The sequence below is a fragment of the Anolis sagrei genome, chromosome 9 (assembly GCF_037176765.1).
Source record: "Anolis sagrei isolate rAnoSag1 chromosome 9, rAnoSag1.mat, whole genome shotgun sequence".
Classification (NCBI taxonomy): domain Eukaryota; kingdom Metazoa; phylum Chordata; class Lepidosauria; order Squamata; family Dactyloidae; genus Anolis; species Anolis sagrei.
The window spans coordinates 6,025,176-6,038,247 of NC_090029.1; the positions used below are offsets into that span (position 1 = coordinate 6,025,176).

General features: G+C 44.7%; 1 protein-coding gene across 3 annotated transcripts in view; it reads right to left on the reverse strand.

Moving 5' to 3' along the window:
• ENTREP2 (endosomal transmembrane epsin interactor 2) overlaps nucleotides 1–13,072 on the reverse strand; it is a 187,670-nt gene that overhangs the window by 130,896 nt on the left and 43,702 nt on the right. The gene's annotated exons all lie outside the window — the stretch shown is intronic.

Below are 13,072 nucleotides of genomic sequence, written 5' to 3' on the forward strand. Positions count from 1 at the left end.
TAAAGCCCTTCTGCTGTGTTTTTCAGGGTTTCTATGAGTGATGGTCACTCATTGGCCTGATAGGTGCCTTGTGTCCAAATTTGGTGTCAATTTGTCCAGTGGTTATATATATACTAGAGGTGCCCTGCCACGCGTTACTGTGGCCCAGTCTGTTGATCTGGAAAATAAAGTAATGAGAAAATGTTGGTTTTTAATATATATAATTTCTTGATGCTTGTGGGTAAACAATACTTCTTGCTGTTTCTTTGTCAGTGTTGATGTGGAGATTGTCTGGTTTGCCTACTCTGGAACATGCAACATATCATTGTCCTTCTTTAAGGGTCCCTTTCAAATCTATGATACTATATTTGTGTGTGTGTGAATCATATCTATCTATCTATCTATCTATCTATCTCTATCTATGGCTGGATGGCTCTTTGTCAGGAGGACGTTGATTATGTTTTCTTGCTCTGATGAAGGGAGTTGGACTGGATGGCCTTAAATATTTTATGTTGGCCATGGGGGTTCTTTGTGGGAAGTTTTCCCCAATTCTGTCGTTCGTGGGGTTCAGAATGCTCTTTGATTGTAGGTGAACTGTGAATCCCAGTGACTACAACTCCCAAATGTCAAGGTCTAGCTTTTTGTCATCTGTGTTCATATTTGGGTATGCTGAGTGCTTGTGCCAAGTTTGGTCCAGATCCATCATTGTTTGAGTCCACAGTGTTCTCTCGATGGAGATGAACTACAACTCCGAAACTCAAGGTCAATGCCCACCAAACCCTTCCAGTATTTTCTGTTGGTCATGGGAGTTCTGTGTGCCAAATTTGGTCAATTCCATCGTTGATGGAGTTCTGAATGCTCTTTGATTGTGGGTGAACTATAAATCCCAGCAAGTACAACTCCCAAATGTTAAGGTGTATTTCCCCCAAAGTCCATCTGTTTGCATATTCGTGCCAAGTGTGGTCCAGATCCATCATTGCTGGAGTCCACAGTGCTCTCTGGATGTAGGTGTACTACAATTCCGAAATGAAAGGTCAATGCCCACCAAACCCTTCCAGTATTATCTGTTGGTCATGGGAGTTCAGTGTGCCAAGTGTAGTTCAAATCCGTAAATCCCAGAAATGAGGAGTACATTGTTATAAAAGTGAAAAAGTAGCGGGGCAGGAGAAGCAGTTGGGAGAGACCCACCTCCCACCGGGCAGGTTTGGAGGCCGCCAAAGGCAAGAGGGGCGTCGCGTCGTGGGAGAAATCGAGGCCCCAGCTTAGGAGAAGACAGTGGGCCTCCCGTCTCGTGTTGTTTTTGTTGCCCTCGGCGGCTTCCATGCCCTCCCCGGCCGTTAGTGCTTACATCGGCCTGATGAGCTTTCTCAGGCTGGGCTCGCAATCTCTCCTGGTCTTTTTCCATCTGTGTATCTGAGGCAGCGGCGGGAGCGATGGGGTAGAGGGAGGCAGGCAGGCGGCAGTGTGTATGCAGACTTGGGTGCGGGAGAAGCTGGGAAATGGAGTCCTTCCTCCTCATTGTATTCCTCCCGAGGCCTCTGTGCATGCTCCGTGTTTTTAGGGTATTGTGAGTTTGTGTTGTTGCATATTGGTGTTTGGAGGGTTGTTGGTCATACCTTGGGGGAAGAGGTATTAGCAGGCCAAATTTGGTGAGATTTCCTCCGGTGGTTCCTCCGTTTTTGAGCGCCTAAGGACGCCCTTAAGCTTTATATATCTCTATATATAAATCTGTTAGGTTGGTTCAACGGGACAGCAAAACTCCACAACCCCCCCACCGAAACTGCACCAAAATTGCCATGCCCCAAGGACAACCCACTTCAAAGTCTTCAAAGTCGCTCCCTCCCTTCGCCCCACCCCTTCCCTCCGTGACTTACTCCTTCCCTCCTCCCACCACCTCTGGAAAGACACGCCCCCTCTCATCGCCCCACCCCTTCCCTCCGTGATTCACTCCTGGAGGGAAAGGGGTGGGGTGAAGGGAGGGGGGGTGTGTCTCACCGGAGAGGGAGGGAGGAGGGAAGGAGTGAGTCAGGGAGGGAAGGGGTGGGGCGAAGGGAGGGGGCGTGTCTTCAAAGTCACCCCCTCCCTTCAGCCCCACCCCTTCCCTCCCTGACTCACTCCTTCCCTCCTCCCTCCCCCTCCGGAAAGACATGCCCCCTCCCTTCCCTCCGTGACCTTGAGTATGGGAGTTGTAGTTCACCGACATCCAGACAGCACTGTGGCACTGTGGACTCCAACAATGATGGATCTGGACCAAACTTGGCATAAGCATTCAATACGCCCAAATATGAACACAGATGGAGTTTGAGGGAAATAGACCTTGACATTTGGGAGTTGTAGTCACTGGGATTCAGAGTTCACCAACACTCAAAGAGCATCCTGAACCCCACCAACGACAGAATTGGGGCAAACATGCCACACTGAACCCCCATGACCAACAGAAAATACTCAAGTTTACACACAAGCATAAAGAAGGGGGAGGAAGGAGGGATGCCAGAGAGAGAAAGAGGGGAAAGGAAGGAGTGTGAGAGAGAGAAAGAGGGAAAGAGAGCGAGGGAACGAAGGAAGCGAGGCCAGGCAGAGACTTCAAACTCTTACTAAAGGCCACAGCAATGCGTGGCAGGGCACAGCTAGTATATATATATATATATATATATATATATATATATATATATATTAGGTGTATATATGTGTGTGCATATGTATGTGTAGATGTGTATATTGGTGTGTATATATTTGTGTTTATGTGTATATTTATATTGTGTATATGTGTGTGCTTGTCAAACATTACATTTTATTTATATAGATGAAATGCTGTAAATAAACAAATAAACAAACAACAAGAAGAGTTCCAGAGGTCTCTTGATGTCCCCAGACAACAACAGGGAGCCACACATTTCCCTGCCTTTAGATCTCATACTAAAAATCCATTCTCCCATCCATGCGAAATATGAATAACTGCTATCTGTCTGAAGCCACTGGGAGCCACATACAATTTCCAAGATAAGCGATCTAGAGCTAGAAAAGCACAGAAAACCACGATGATGGTTGCAACGGTTTGGGAATGCTTTAAGCTCCTTAACTGTAAACAAGAAGGGTGACCTTCATTCTTTCCTTGTCCCAAATGAAATCGATCACCTTCAAATTATACCCCCCCCCCCCCCCCGACCCACAACAACAGCCCATGGACAAATTTCCAACTTGGACCAGACCCTTTCTGGGTTTCTCTCTTTTCTTTAGCCAGAGGCACAGCTGAGAGATTCCTTCTATATCAGCTCTGAAAATTGCCAGGCGCAGCTGCTAATTGCCATATTTATTTGCATGTAATTAACAAGCATTATGATTTAGAGATGCTGTTGCTCTTTGTTGCAGCTGTGTGTGTGTGTGTGGTTTTTTTTAAAGAAACAATCTCAAATTCCAAAACACCAACACCTGGTTTGGAATCTATGATCCGAAGGAAGTTCTTGTCAGTTTTGTCCATTTTTTACCTGGTAGTTCATAGAATCATAGAATCAAAGAGTTGGAAGAGACCTCATGGGCCATCCAGTCCAACCCCATTCTGCCAAGAAGCAGGAATATTGCATTCAAATCACCCCTGACAAATGGCCATCCAGCCTCTGCTTAAAAGCTTCCAAAGAAGGAGCCTCCACCACACTCCGGGGCAGAGAGTTCCACTGCTGAACGGCTCTCACAGTCAGGAAGTTCTTCCTCATGTTCAGATGGAATCTCCTCTCTTGTAGTTTGAAGCCATTGTTCTGCGTCCTAGTCTCCAAGGAAGCAGAAAACAAGCTTGCTCCCTCCTCCCTGTGGCTTCCTCTCACATATTTATACATGGCTATCATATCTCCTCTCAGCCTTCTCTTCTTCAGGCTAAACATGCCCAGTTCCCTAAGCCGCTCTTCATAGGGCTTGTTCTCCAGACCCTTGATCATTTTAGTCGCCCTCCTCTGGACACATTCCAGCTTGTCAATATCTCTCTTGAATTGTGGTGTCCAGAATTGGACACAATATTCCAGATGTGGTCTAACCAAAGCAGAATAGAGGGGTAGCATGACTTCCCTAGATCTAGACACTAGGCTCCTATTGATGCAGGCCAAAATCCCATTGGCTTTTTTTGCCGCCACATCACATTGTTGGCTCATGTTTAACTTGTTGTCCACGAGGACTCCAAGATCTTTTTCACACGTACTGCTCTCGAGCCAGGCATTGTCCCCCATTCTGTATCTTTGCATTTCATTTTTTCTGCCAAAGTGGAGTATCTTGCATTTTTCACTGTTGAACTTCATTTTGTTAGTTTTGGCCCATCTCTCTAATCTGTCAAGATCGTTTTGAATCCTGCTCCTGTCCTCTGGACTATTGGCTATCCCTCCCAATTTGGTGTCGTCTGCAAACTTGATGATCCTGCCTTCTAGCCCTTCATCTAAGTCGTTAATAAAGATGTTGAACAGGACCGGGCCCAGGACGGAACCCTGCGGCACTCCGCTCGTCACTTCTTTCCAAGATGAAGAGGATCATTAGTGAGCACTCTCTGTGTTCGTCCACTTAACCAATTACAGATCCACCTCACCGTAGTTTTGCCTAGCCCACATTGGACTAGTTTCCTTGCCAGAAGGTCATGGGGACCTTGTCGAAGGCCTTACTGAAATCCAGGTACGCTACATCCACGGCATTCCCCGCATCTACCCAGCTTGTAGCTCTATCGAAGAAAGAGATCAGATTAGTCTGGCATGACTTGTTTTTGATAAATCCATGTTGACTATTAGCGATGACTGCATTGTTCAGCTACAACGTTGTCATCTCGTTGCCTCTTCTTGACTTATGGCAGTGTTTCTCATCCTGGAGGTTGGGACCTCTTGAGGGGTCATGAGTAGGTTTCAGATGGGTTGCCAAAGACCATCAGAAAACACATATTTCTAATGGTCTTAGGAACCCCTTTGACAGAATTGTTTGGGTTCACAGTGCTCTCTGTGTCTAGGTGTACTACATCTCCCCTAACTCACTGCCAATTCCTCCCAAATCCCTCCAGTATTTTCTGTTGGTCATGGAGGTTCTGTGTGGGAAGTTTGGCCCAATTCTATCGTTGGTGGAGTTCAGAATTCTCTTTGATTGTAGATGAACTACAACTCCAAAACTCAAGGCCAATGCCCAACAAAGCCTTCCAGTATTTTCTATTGGTCATGGGAGTTCTTGGCCAAGTTTATTTATTTATTTCGGGTACTTCTACCCCGCCCTTCTCAACCCCTTAAGGGGGACTCAGGGCGGCTTTGAACCAGCATGCGTTTGATGCCTACAATTCAACACAATAAAATACATAGTAACAATAATTATAAACAGTTAAAACATTACATTAATACAATCGTTTCGCCAAGTCTGTAATTAATAAATTCATTCTGCTTATCATACTCTGTTTCCAAAGCTTTAGTCGTCATTGTCCTTGTCAGTCTGCCAGATTACCCAAAAGCCTGGTCCCATATCCATGTTTTGAATTTCCTTCTGAAAGAGAGAAGGGATGACGATGATCTAATTTCCCCGGGGAGTGAATTCCACAGGCGGGGGCCACCACCGAGGAGGCCCTGTCCCTCGTCCCCGCCAATCTCATCTGTGACAAGGGCGGGGCCGAGAGCAGGGCCCCTCCAGAAGATTTTAAATTCCTAGGTGGGACGTAGAAGGAGATACGTTTGGATAGGTACACTGGGCCGGTGCCTTATATGGTTTTATAGGTCAAGACCAGCACTTTGAATTGTGCTCAGAACTGAATCAGCAGCCAGTGGAGCTGACATAACAGAGGGGTGGTATGCTCTCTGTATGATGCTCCAGTGAGAAGTCTAGCTGCCACCCGTTGGAGTAGTTGAAGTTTCCAAACAGTCTTCAAAGGCAACCCCACGTAGAGCGCGTTGCAGTAATCTATTCGGGATGTAACAAGAGCATGGACCACTGTGCTTCAATTCCCTCCCTGGTGGTGTTCAGAATGCTCTTTGATTGTAGGTGAACTACAAATCCCAGCAACTACAACTCCCAAACCCTTCTTGTATTTTCCCAGCAACTACAACTCCTAACTTTCAAGATTTCACCCCAATTCCATCAGTGTTTACATTTGGGCATATTGAGTATTTGTGCCCAGTTTGATTCAGGTTCATCATTGTTAAGAGTCCACAGTACTCTCTGGATGTAGGTGAACTACAATTCCAAAACTCAAGGTCAATGCCCAACAAAATCTTCCAGTATTTTCTGTTGGTCATGGGAGTTCTGTGTGCCAAGTTTGGTTCAATTTCATCACTGGTGGAGTTCAGAATGCTCTTTTATTGTAGGTGAACTACAACTCCCAAATGTTAAGATTTTTCCCCACATCAAGCCAACCCCGACCGGGACCGCCTTCCACCTGGAAACCAATGCCATCTCTGTGGAAGAAGATGCAGATCAAGAATCAGGCTCCACAGTCACTTACATACCCACCGACAGAACACCGACCTTGGAGGACCATCATCCTTGAACTATGAGAGATCGCCTAAGTAAGTAAGTATGCCCTTGGAGGTGTCTACAGGCAACACCGGCTCTTTGGCTTAGAAATGGAGATGAGCACCCCAAGAGTAGGAAAACAACTGGATTACAAGTCAGGGGAAAACCTTAACCTTTCCCTGACTCACTATTCAGCAACTAAGAGGTTGTGCTTTGGGTAAAAGCCCGGACAGATCTGCTCTACCTCGGCAAATCCTCTCTTCCAGATTTGTTCTTGTCCTTCACCGCAAGGTCATTCTGGGCTGTATATTTCTATTCCCCTTGCCTTCACCTTTGTTTTGTAATTCAGAGTTTGAGTGAAGCTATTTTTTTAAAGTCCTTGCCGCAAGAAGACCCTCAGGACCCAACCTCCACAAACAAAACATCCCCTTAACATTTCCTTTGCGTCCCTGATGTGAAGTTTGTGCAGCCAGGAAGCTATTGAGTCTGCAAACAAATGTGTGTCCCCAAACGCTTCCGTGCCTTAAGCCACTTCTATACTACCTTCCGTAAAAAATAGCTTGAGAAAACATTCAAAGGAGCAAAGAAAAGGACACTAAACTCCAAGAGATATCCCTGTGTGAGTTGAAGGGAAATCCATCAAACGATATCAATAATAATCCATGAAATTGCAATCCATGAATTGAGGTCTAACCAAATCAGCATCCCCTAATAAACCAAGGTCTTTCGCATCCTCTGCCAAACGAAAACTTCTAGGATTCCCAAACATTGAGCCAAGACACTTAAAGTGGAGTCGAACTGTAGTTTGTGGGATTGACATAACTCAATAACCACTGGACAAACTGATACCAAATTTGGACACTACACCCCTAACAGACCAATGAGTGGCCATCACTCATAACCTCCCCCCCCCCAAAAAAAAACTGCGGAAAGGACTTAAAAAACCCAAAAAGCTAAATGACAAAAAGCTAAATGATGGTACAGAAAAAAAAGATAAAGAAGAGGGAGGGAAGGAAGTGGAGAAAGAAAGAAAGAAAGAAAGAAAGAAAGAAAGAAAGAAAGAAAGGGAGAAAGAAAGAAAGAGAGAAAGAGAGAGGGGGAGAAAGAAAGAAAGAAAGAAATTGAGAAGGAAAGAAAGAGAGAAAGAGAGAAAGAGAAAAAGAAAGGGAGAAAGAAAGAAAGAAGGAAAGAAAGGGAGAAGGAAGCAAAGTGCGAAGGAAGGAAGAAAAGAGAGAAAGCAGAAGGAAAAGTAAAAGGGGAAGGAAAGATGTAGAGAAGGAAGGAAGGAGAGAAGGAAGGAAAACAGGAAAGGAAGTAAAGAGAGAGCGAAGGAAGGAGGGAAAGAAGGAGAGAAAGAGGGAGGGAAGGAAAGAGAGAAGGAAGGATGGAAACAAAAAGCAAAGGAAGGAAGGAAGGAAAGAGGTAGAGAAGGAAGGAGAGAAAGAGGATGAGAAAGAAAAAGGGGGGAAGGAAGGAAAGAGGTAAAGAAGGAAGGAAGGAGAGAAGGAAAGAAGAAAAGGAAGGAAGGAAGGAAAGAGGGAGCGAAGGAAAGAGGGAAAGAAGGAGAGAAAGGGAGGGAAGGTTGGCCAAAGCAAGGCGTGGCAGGTACAGCTAGTAAAATCATAAAATCCTAGACTTCGAAGAGACCTCATGGGCCATCCAGTCCAACCCTATTCTACCAAGAAGCAGGAATATTGCATCCAAAGCGCCCCTGACAGATGGCCATCCAGCCTCTGTTTAAAAGCTTCCAAAGAAGGAGCCTCCATCACACTCTGGGGCAGAGAGTTCCACTGCTGAACGGCTCTCACAGTCAGGAAGTTCTTCCTCATGTTCAGATGGAATCTCCTTTCTTGAAGTTTGAAGCCATTGTTTCGCGTCCTAGTCTCCAGGGAAGCAGAAAACAAGCTTGCTCCCTCCCCCCTGAGGCTTCCTCTCACATATTTATACATGGATATCATATCTCCTCTCAGCTTTCTCTTCTTCAGGCTAAACATGCCCAGCTCTTTAAGCCGCTCCTCATAGGGCTTGTTCTCCAAACCCTTGATCGTTTTAGTCGCCCTCCTCTGGACACATTCCAGCTTGTCAATATCTCTCTTGAATTGTGGTGCCCAGTTGAAGTGGTTCAGTTCATCCTTAGTGGTTCCAAAATGACTTCTGCTAGTTTCTTCAATACTCGACCATGTAGATGCACCCTAGAGTTTATATCTGGATTGTCTCTGGAATGGCTCGTTCCCACTGCAATTACAGAGTATGCCATTCATTTCGCGTCATATAAACAGTCCTGAAATGTGGCTATCTTCATCAATCCAGTTTGGGGTTCCTCCAGCCCTCCAATATTGTGGGGCCCTTTCCTGGATTTTTCAAATATCCGTTCTATCTGTACTCCACATGCATTCGCAGCAAAGGGAAGGGTGAAATGCCTGAAAACACACGCAGGGAGAGAGAGAGACACGCAATAAATCTCTCCTGCCGGGTGGAAGTCTGCAGTTAAGATGCTGCCGTGTTGCATCTGGGCTTCCTATTTTGATTTCTTCTTCTTTTTGAAAGTGCTGGCGAGAGAGAGGAGAAAGCGTGGGAAGAGAGATCACTTTTCCCATCGCTTCGGGCTTTGAATGTGTCTGTTTCTTGTACATCTGATGCACAGAGTCCTTAAGGTAAAGAGAGAGAGATGTGCACACACTCACAGACATATAGATCTTGGTTGCAATGTGGATGCATGGCTGCAAACACAGACTATATTGGCTCCGAACATCGGCCTAAATCCGTGGTTCTCAACCTTTCTCAACCTTCAACATAGTTCCTCATGTGGTGGTGACCCCCAACCATAACATTATTTTTGTTGCTACTTCATAACTGTAATTTTGCTACTGTTACGAATCACTCCGAGTCCCCGTCAGGGAGATGGCGGCGGGGTATAATTAAAGATTATTATTATTACTATTATTATTATTATTATTATGTAAATACTTGATATGCAGGATGTATTTGCATTCACTGGATCAAATTTGGCACACATACCCGATACGCCCAAATTTAAATACCGGTGGGGTTGAGAGGGATTGATTTTGCCATTTGGGAGTTGTAGTTGCTGGGATTTATAGTTCGCCTGTAATCAAAGAGCATTCTGAGCTCCACCAAAGATGGAAGTGAACCAAACTTGGCACACAGAACTCTCATGACCGAAAGAAAATACTGGAAGGGTTTGTTTGGCATTGACCTTGAGTTTGGGAGTTGTGGTTCACCTACATCCAGAGAGCACTGTGGATTCAAACAATGATGGATGTGGAACAAACTTGGCACAACAACTCAATATGCCCAAATGTGAATACCGGTTGTAGCAAAATTGCTACTCTATGTTAATTTTTTGGTGTATATCTCTATGTTTACATATGGCAGATGGGGAAGAATAGGCACAGACAGGGTAGCAACAGCAGAGATAGGATTCATTTGCATATGTGAAGCCAATTGGTCATATGCAGATTAGTGTAGGCCCAGGATTTGAAAAGGCTGCTAGGCCAAAATGACAGTTGGGGAGAGCAGAGCTGAACATTCCCAAGGGGCGGAGCCAAGGTTTTGAAAGAGGCAGTTAGAGTGAGGGAGTTTGAAAATGACAGGAATCTGTGTGTGAAAAGGATAGTTGGTTTTTGAGAAAGAGGCAGTTATGAAGATGTGTTAAAGCAGTGTTTCTCAACCTGGGGGTCGGGACCCCTGAGGGGGTCGCGAAGGGGTGTCAGAGGGGTCGCCAAAGACCATCAGAAAACACAGTATTTTCTGTATTGTCGAAGGCTTTCATGGCTGGAATCACTAGGTTCTTGTGGGTTTTTTCGGGCTATAGAGCCATGTTCTAGAGGCATTTCTCCTGACGTTTCACCTGCATCTATGGCAAGCATCCTCAGAGGTAGAGGATGCATCTATGGCAAGCATCCTCAGAGGTAGAGACCTCTACCTCTGAGGATGCTTGCCATAGATGCAGGCGAAACGTCAGGAGAAATGCCTCTAGAACATGGCTCTATAGCCCGAAAAAACAGTATTTTCTGTTGGTCATGGGGGTTCTGTGTGGAAAGTTTGGCCCAATTCTATCATTGGTGGGGTTCAGAATGCTCCTTGATTGTAGGTGAACTATAAATCCCAGTATCTACAACTCCCAAATGTCAAAGTCGATTTTCCCCAAACCCCATTAGTGTTCACATTTGGGCATATTGAGTATCTGTGCCAAGTTTCGTCCAGATCCATCATTGTTTGAGCCCACAGTGCTCTCTGAATGTAGGCGAACTACAACTCCCAAACTCAAGGTCAGTGCCCACCAAACCCTTCCAGTATTTTCTGTTGATCATGGGAGTTCTCTGTGCCAACTTTGGTTCAATTCCATTGCTGGTGGGGTTCAAAATGCTCTTTGTTTACATGTTAACTATAAATCCCAGCAACTACAACTCCCAAATGATAGAATCAATTTCCCCGCCAACCCCGCCAGTATTCAAATTTGGACATACTGGGTATTTGTGCCAAATTTACTCCAGTGAATGAAAATACATCCTGCAGATCATTATTTACATGGCGATTCATAATGTTAGGGTTATGGTTGGGGGTCACCACAACATGAGGAACTATATTAAGGGGTCGTGGCATTAGGAAGGTTGAGAACCACTGTGTTAAAGACTTCTGATATAGAGAAGCAGTTAGTTAAATAGAGCTCGAGTTTTAAGGAACATAAAGAAAGCCAGTGTTGCTTTAGTCAGAATATAATTCAGTCAAGAGTGTGTAAAGCAAGTAACATGTTTGTGAATGTGAAACATTGAAAGTCTATTCAGAAAATTAAACCAAGTAAATGATACTGACTGTGAGCCTCAAGATTGCATCAAAACACCAATGTAACCACAAGCGTTGGAGCCAGAAGTTATAAATAAACTGTGTTACTTTGTTATATACAAGGTTGTCTCATTGCCTGTGATATAAAGTACAAAGATTAAACAGCCCACAGAAAGTCCCAGCCAATATAAAAGAAGAAACTGAATCAGTATAAGGCAGTAAAGAGGTTATTTTTGTTAAATAAGGAAATAGTCTCCCTTCCTTACCACACTGGTGTAGTTTGGGGGAAATAGACCTTGACATTTGGGAGTTGTGGTTGCTGGGATTTATAGTTCACCTCCAATCAAAGAGCATTCTGAACTCCACCAATGATGGAAGTGAGCCAAACGATCATTGGCCCGATTATGCATTTCCCCGCATAATCAACAACCTGCCCACTCCATCTTCCTTGGCAGCCGAAATGGAGAGGCCTTTCTTTGCTTCTCCAAGCAGCAGCCATGTGGTCAGGGATGACCCAGAACCATGTCTGCTTCCAAGAGAATGCTGACGGTGACAGAACGGATCGCATTAGAAACTGCTGGCGTCTGCAGTTTGGATCCATTTGTACACAAACGCCTGGAAGATAACCAATTGTCCCTTGGCATGTTATAAGCCATCAAGTCCTGTTAGAGTCTCAGTCCAATAAAAATGCTATTTTCAATATCGGGGACAGGAGGGAGGGAGAATGATCAATCCCATGGAGCAAAACCACTTGGAAACAAGGGGAAAGGAGGTCCAGAGAATCCCATGAATTTCACAAAGTCTCCGGACCATTTTTTGCATGTCTTTCAAGGACTCCGTGAACCCTATCCAGCTCCAACTTTTATTGATTGATTGATTGATTGATTGTATTTCTATTCCGTCCTTCTCACCCCGCAGGGGACTCAGGGCGGATTACAATGTACATATACATCGCAAACATTCAATGCCCTAGACAGACAACATATATAGATAGATAGAGGCTATTCCAGCTTTTCATGAGAGTATTCTGGCCACCAGGGGAGCTGTCGCTTCACCATCCATTTGTGACACTGATGAAGTACTTCCTCATTCTTTGCATGCTTGCTGGAGATTTTTATGACCATTTTTCGCATGTCTTTCAAGGACTCCATGAACCCTATCCAGCTCCAACATTTATTTATTTATAGATAGATAGATAGATAGATAGATAGATAGATAGATAGATAGTATTTCTATTCCGTCCTTCTCGCCCTGCAGGGGACTCAGGGCAGATTACAATGTACATATACATGGCAAACATTCAATGCCACAGACACACAATATATATAGATAGACACTCAGAGGCTATTCCAGTTTTTCATGAGGGTATTTTGGCCACCAGGGGAGCTGTCGCTTCACCATCCATTTGTGACACTGATGAAGTACTTCCTCGTTCTTTGCATGCTTGCTGGAGATTTTTATGACCATGTTTTGCATGTCTTTCAAGGACTCCATGAACCCTATCCAGCTCCAACATTTATTTATTTATAGATAGATAGATAGATAGATAGATAGATAGATAGATAGATAGTATTTATATTCCACCCTTCTCGCCCTGCAGGGGACTCAGGGCAGATTACAATGTACATATACATGGCAAACATTCAATGCCATAGACACACAACATTTATAGACACTCAGAGGCTATTCCAGCTTTTCATGAGGGTATTCTGGCCACTAGGGGAGCTGTCACTTCACCGTCCATTTGTGACACTGATGAAGTACTTCCTCATTCTTTGCATGCCTGCTGGAGATTTTTATGACTATGTTTAGCATGTCTTTCAAGGACTCCATG